The sequence below is a fragment of the Alexandromys fortis genome, unplaced genomic scaffold (assembly GCF_014885135.2).
Source record: "Alexandromys fortis isolate MF-2015 unplaced genomic scaffold, M_Fortis_MF-2015_v1.1 scaffold_383, whole genome shotgun sequence".
Classification (NCBI taxonomy): Eukaryota; Metazoa; Chordata; class Mammalia; order Rodentia; family Cricetidae; genus Alexandromys; species Alexandromys fortis.
In genome coordinates this window covers 111,961-117,960 of record NW_026068252.1, presented here as the reverse complement: position 1 = coordinate 117,960, position 6,000 = coordinate 111,961, and the positions used below count along the sequence as shown (strand labels likewise).

At 51.7% G+C, this 6,000-nt stretch overlaps 1 protein-coding gene across 3 annotated transcripts in view; it reads left to right on the top strand.

Annotated features, from left to right (window-relative positions):
* The first annotated feature begins 264 nt into the window (after nucleotides 1-264).
* The window catches only part of Syndig1 (synapse differentiation inducing 1), a 102,104-nt gene continuing 96,368 nt past the window's right edge, over nucleotides 265-6,000 (top strand). Inside the window, exon 1 of one of the 3 annotated variants that reach the window (XM_050131460.1) lies at nucleotides 265-534. The gene's annotated coding sequence lies outside the window, so the exon portion shown is untranslated. Of the gene's footprint in view, nucleotides 535-611; nucleotides 691-1,515; nucleotides 1,653-6,000 lie in introns of those variants that run through there. The other 2 variants (XM_050131461.1, XM_050131462.1) reach the window with 2 other exon arrangements.

The following is a 6,000-nucleotide window of genomic DNA, read 5'->3' as shown; positions in this document are numbered from 1 at the left end:
CCCAGCCTCTGTCGCCCCAACGTTTCCAGACACCCGCCCCGGGCCACCCGCCAGCCGCTATCACTGAAGAGGGCACGGCTGGCCTGGGGCAAAGTTGGCGGCCACCTTCGCGCACCGCTGCTCCCTCTCTTCCTCCTCTTCCTCCCTGGGGGGCCTCCGGTCGCCTCCTCCCTCGTGCAAGTCGCCAAGCTCGGTGAACCCAACAGAGCGGAGCGGCGCACTCCGGGTCACCCCCTGCTCAGCCCAAGCCCTTTCTGCTCCCAGGGGCCAAGAGGACCCAGCTCGGCTAGGGCGGCGCCGCTGCCCCGCGCCTGGCGCTCGGAAACCTTGTGCGCGGGGCAGCCCGAGGCGCTGGCTGCGATCCAGGGAGGGGAGCGGCGGGGGAAGCAGCGCGCAGGGGAGGGCAGAGGCGGAGAGCCACGAGCCCAGGAGCAGAGGCGGGCTCCGCACCGCACCGCGCCCCGCACGCTCGCTGGCTCCCGAGACGCGCGGGCGGCCGCCTGGGCGCACCAGCCGGGTCACCTTGTCCCGGAGGTAAGTCCTGAGCGGCGGAGCGGCGCGGGAAGATCGGGGGCTGCGGGAGTGGGCGGCGGCAACGGCGAGCGGGCGGCGGGCGCGGGAGGATGCCCGCGGCTCAGGCGGGCGGACGCCTCGCAGCTCGCAGACCAGGCGGCGGTGTGCCGGCCCGCGGTAAGTCCCGTTGGGTCGCGGTAGCCGGACCGGGGAGACACTGTGTCGCCCCGTGAGAGGGGAGATGGCGCCTGGCCGGGAAGATGCAGAGGACAGGAACCAGTACTATCAGCCGGCTGCACCTTGGCTCCTCGCCACCTTGGGTACCCAGGCGGCATGAAGGGGCTGCTGTGCGACGTCGGTTAGAGCTAGTGAGTCTGTGAACTGAGTGCGAAGGAGCCAGGCTGCTCCGGGCCAGGCCGGGATACGGGAACACCAGCCTAGATGATTCCGAGCATTCCCTGGAGCGACCTAGCGGAGTCCAACAGGGGCTGGTGAGCGAGGTACCCGTGGAGCTGGCACTGAAGTCCACATGGGACAGAGAAGGAAAGGGCCAAAGGAAAGGGAAGGTAGAATTCAGAAGGACCTAGATGAAGTAGGGGGCACAAGAAGCTATCTGGATGGAGGACAGGACTTCTAGAGCCCCTTAAGTCCGACCTGGAAGAGACCGGGTTTTATGAGCTCTCCGGGCCCTGGCAAGCGCGACAGTCTGCAGCCTTGGAGCCGCCAGTCCTGGCGCCTAGGTGGGGGCAAGCAGATGCGCTAACGGGGTTCAGCTACTAATTTGGTTGTCCCCAGGCGAGATTTCTACTCTTCATTCGCGCTCTTCTCTCTGTATAATGGAGAAAGAGTGGGCCACCCATGGAGTTGGACACTTTCCTTAAGAAAGGGCTTTGGGCATTTGCCTGTTCTGAGGACCCTTCCCTCGGTGTGGGAGCCTTTCAACTGAGTTTTGTGGAGGCAGCGGAGGGGCGCTTGGCTTTATTAAAGGAAAAAAAGAAAGGGGTCTTCTAGCAGTCCTCATTTTCTGTGGGGTCTTCTGGCAGCAGAAGCTCAGGCACGGGGCACCTCCGACTGAAAGTGCGCACCACGCTCCTGGCTCCTGCGGTGTTAGCTGTGGCGGTGGCGCCTCTGCGCTGCGGGTAAGAACTGGGCTGCCTGCGCCTATCAGAGCCTCACCAGGTTTTTGGTGCAGCAAACGGTGGTCCCGGCGAATTTGTTTGGGGGACGGACGTCGGTTGGGGCAATGCCGAGGGGTTCTTTTTTTTTTTTTTTTCTGTTTAGAATCAAGCAGTGGACATGCTTCTGTGAGGCCCTCTCCTACAGCCCAGCGAGTTTGGTCAGAACCCTAAGCCAGAGAGGCAGCGAGCTGCGCAGACCTGCTGCTTGAGCCCCCGGTGACAGCCTCCAACCAAACCTCAGGGCCAGCCAACTTTTCTTTGCCAAGGTGTCATTGCTGGAGCCTCGGGGGTGCGTGCAGAAAAATGGTTTCAAAGAGGAAAAATAGGGTCGCCAAAGTAGCGTCAACAGTCTGCTGTCAGTTTGGAGGATGGGAGGAAGAAACTGAGAGGAATTTTCAGAGGAGCTGAAAATTCAGAGGTATTCAGAAATTTCAGAGGTATCCCTTTGACCGGCCTTTTGAAGTTGCAGACCACAGGTGCGGGGCCTGTGGATGTGTAAGAAAGCACCTCTCTTTTTTTGCTTCCTTGCCTCGCGCCTTCAAACACTTTGGCCCCTTGCTAGGGTGAGCTTGGCCCTGCCAGTGATCAGGTGCCCTTCTTTCTCACCCTGCCCCCACTGCCTGCCTGTGCAAAGAGGACTCATAAATTAGTTGGCCCTTTTCAGTAAGGGAGAGGACTGGGCCATGGGGGCAGAGGGAGTGAGGAAGCATCTCAAACTTTTCTATTGCAGAAATTTCCAGTGGTATAGAAACATAGGTAGATGCCCCTGCCCTTCCCTTGTTTCTCAGAGTACTGGAGGCCTTATTTGAATAAAGGCTTCAAAAACCATGCCCCAAAAGATGGCTGTTTGGGGGAGGGATATGCTAATTAGCTTGGTGCAGTTATTCCACATCACACAGCTAGATCTTAGCATCACTTTGCGTCCTGCAAGTTTATACCATTATGAATGTATATACAGTAACCAACAAAGCAAATTTATGGGTCGAAAATAATAAATTATATTGCCTTTTCAACTTACTTTTTGAATGACCTAGCAAAGTGATAGGTTTACATATGGAATTTTCATTTTGGTTTTAACCTTAAGAAAAAAAAAAAGGCATTCTTAGCTGACTTCATCTGTCTGCACATAGTCCTATCTCCGTAGCTGACGGCAGTTCATTGCGGGTTGGCCTGACCATCAGAAATAACTGTTATGTGTTTGGTTTCTGTGCTGGATTGAATCCCAGGGCCTCACCACAAATGCTAAGCATGGTTGGGTTACATTTTAGCTCCAAAATATGACTGTTACTAGTGATCCCACTTAGAGCACAGATAACGTTCAAATACGAGGAAGACATTCCTCTCCCCATTCTTATTAGAGGCGGGGGGGGGGGGGTGGAAAGACATTCTTCCTGGACAAACAGGGAAAGGACATTGCAACAGGAAAGACAAATCCAGTTACTAAGGAAAGGGGACTTTTAAATTTTTCTATACCTATCTATCTGGGGGCATGAGTGATATTTTAGTTGACCGTTTGCAGCAAGAACAACAAAATAATTGGGAGAAAAATTGGTGAAAACTTTACTCAGTTCCTAAGTATGCAATTTTTTCCACATTTAATAGTGACATACATGTAAGGGCTGCAACTTGCCCTTCATATTAGCCTCCTCCAGTGAGTCTTGTTTGCCAGGAGACATTTGCTTATGTAAGTTTTCTCCGAGACACCGTCTCTGCTGTTGCTGTTGCAGGGCTCACTGGGAAGGCTGCATGCTCGAGGGGTGCATTGGGAAGCCTTGGGTGGGCCTTCCTGCCACACTTACTAGGCCCTCAGAAGAGGTGTCCTGCCTGGGATTTGGTACCCAGTGTGATTTCCATACCGTAGAGAGGGGCCACACATACCAGAGAAGGCCAGGAGGGTTTGCAGGAGGAATGTCTTCCCCTGCAGACCCCTGCTGTACACCTCTGTATTTTCTTTGGGATAAGAGTCATCTCTGAAAATGTCAGTGGAGTTCTGGGAGCTGGGTAGACTTTGGAATGCCTTCATGAAGAGCTCTATAGAAAGGGATCCTCGGTTAACCTTTTGTTAAGTGGACAACTGTCATGTCGGTGAGCGCTTTCACCACGTCCTCCCAGATAAAACCTTGATATGTTTGTGATATGCGAGGGCAGGCCCCTTTCTCACATTGTCCCTTCTAAGTTTCCCCTGCCCATTGGAGAGCACAGATCCCCAGGGATGGCAGACACCGGCCCAGTATTGCAACCTGTGGTTTGAACAATGGCAGATGTTAGACACACTATGAGACGGGAGGTCGAGGGGTCCATTTGTCAGCAGCAGCTGGTAGGAGCTGGGGGACACTGGAATGCTGCATGGGGCTGTTTTACAGACATATGCTCGTGTGAGATGTTCCGAGGGCCATAGCTTGTGACCTAGTTTCACTGCACTGGGGACATTGAGGCACAGTGTCCAAAAGGTGAAACTACTCAAAACGTTGAAGGCAGGCCACCAGAACTGTGATAATGAAGCGCAGCAGGTGGTTCTAGATGTGAATTTTTAACATTCTCGGTGCAAGACTCTTGCGTGTTTCAAATTATTGCCGAGAGTTTACAAACCTGTTTTAATTGGAGGCTGTGATCAATCAAGCAGCACTCTGCGACCCAGTTCCCTGGCCATCGTTTCTTACAAACACTGGTGTTCTGGAGGCAAAGGGAAGAGTGAGTCTTCTGTCCCCTGGCTGTCTCTCTGTCCCTGCAGAACTTTCAGAAGCAGTGGAAAAGGTCAGTGTTCCAAAGTCTGGGCTTTCCCACTGAGCTTTGAACGGGTTAGAGAAATCTCTTATCTTTCCTGAGATTCTGTTGCTTTTCCATCACCTGCTTCTCAGGATTTTAAAAACAAAACATTTAAAAACGTCACCACTGTTTGCTAAAGAAAGGAAGCTCTAGGTAAAAGATGCCCTTCGGTCTGATTTTAGTTGCTGTTCTATTGTACTCACCACGACCGCAGTAATTCTTAATAAGGAAAGCATTTTATTGAGCTTTCTCACAGTTTCAGAGGTGTAGTCCATTATCAGCAAGGCAGGAAGTATGGTTGCATTCATACAGACTTGGTGCTGGAGGAGCTAAGCGTTCTACATCCCTATCTACAGGCAGCAGGAAGGAGCAATGAGAAACTGGGTCTGATTCTGGCTTCTGAAACCTCAAAGGCACCCGCAGTGACTTGCTTCCTCCAACAAGACCACACCTACTAATGCTTGCAAACAACCCCACTGCCAATTCCCTAAGCATTCAAATATGTGAGTCTGTGGAGGCCATTCTTATTCAAACCACACCACAAGTCTTCACTGACTGTTTCTTTTGGGCATGTTTTCAGTAACTGACTAGATGAGAAAACAGAGTGGGCCTGCCTTTCCTGTATCTGTATCTTATAACTATTGGTCATCAGGAGTTCCAGGAGGACAGTGCGTCCACTTCCTGAGGGCAGCCCAGCTGTCCCACAGGAATGTGTGTGAAAGGGTCAACAGTCCTGTGTGCTAAAGATTTTCAGGGACCATGGAGACAGCCACATGAGCAGTAGTGTTGAATACAGCTAACTTAGTGAAAAGTGGGTTCCTATCACATTACAGAACTTTCCCGACTCATTGCTTACAATTCATTGCCTAAACCATCATGTCAGATTACCAACAAAAGCCAGCCACCATGTGGGACACGTGATGATTTAGACTATCACGATGATTTAGGTTGTGTGCATGACATAGTCTAAATCATTGTAAGTCTCCATGTGACAAAGAATCTATTAAATCTGTTACCCAAAATAAAGCAAAATAAGGCAGTCGAGAAAAACAATGAGTGAGCATTGGGATTGGAAGATCAGTTAGAACCAAATAACCATAAATGGAGAATCTCTACCCTCTCCCTCCCTCCCTCCCTCTCTCTCTCTCTCTCTCTCTCTCTCTCTCTCTCCCTTTCTCTCTCTCTCCTTCTCCTCCTCCACCTCCTCCTCCTCCTCCTCCTCCTCCTCTCTCCCTCCCTCTACTCCCACCCTCTACACACACACACACACACACACACACACACACACACACGGAAGATAAAATAAAAGCTGGATCTAAGCTGGATCTGTATATTCTTATAATCCCACCTACCCAGGAGGCTGAGCCAGGGGATTGTAATTTCAAGGCCTACCTAGGCTACATAAAATGTTTATGGCCAGCCTGGACAACTTACCTTATCATGAACCCATCGCAAATGAAAAGAAAAACTGAAGATAGCTCAATGGCAGATTGCTTGTCTATAGTGCAAAAAGCCTGAAAAGTTCAATTTTCAGTACCACAAA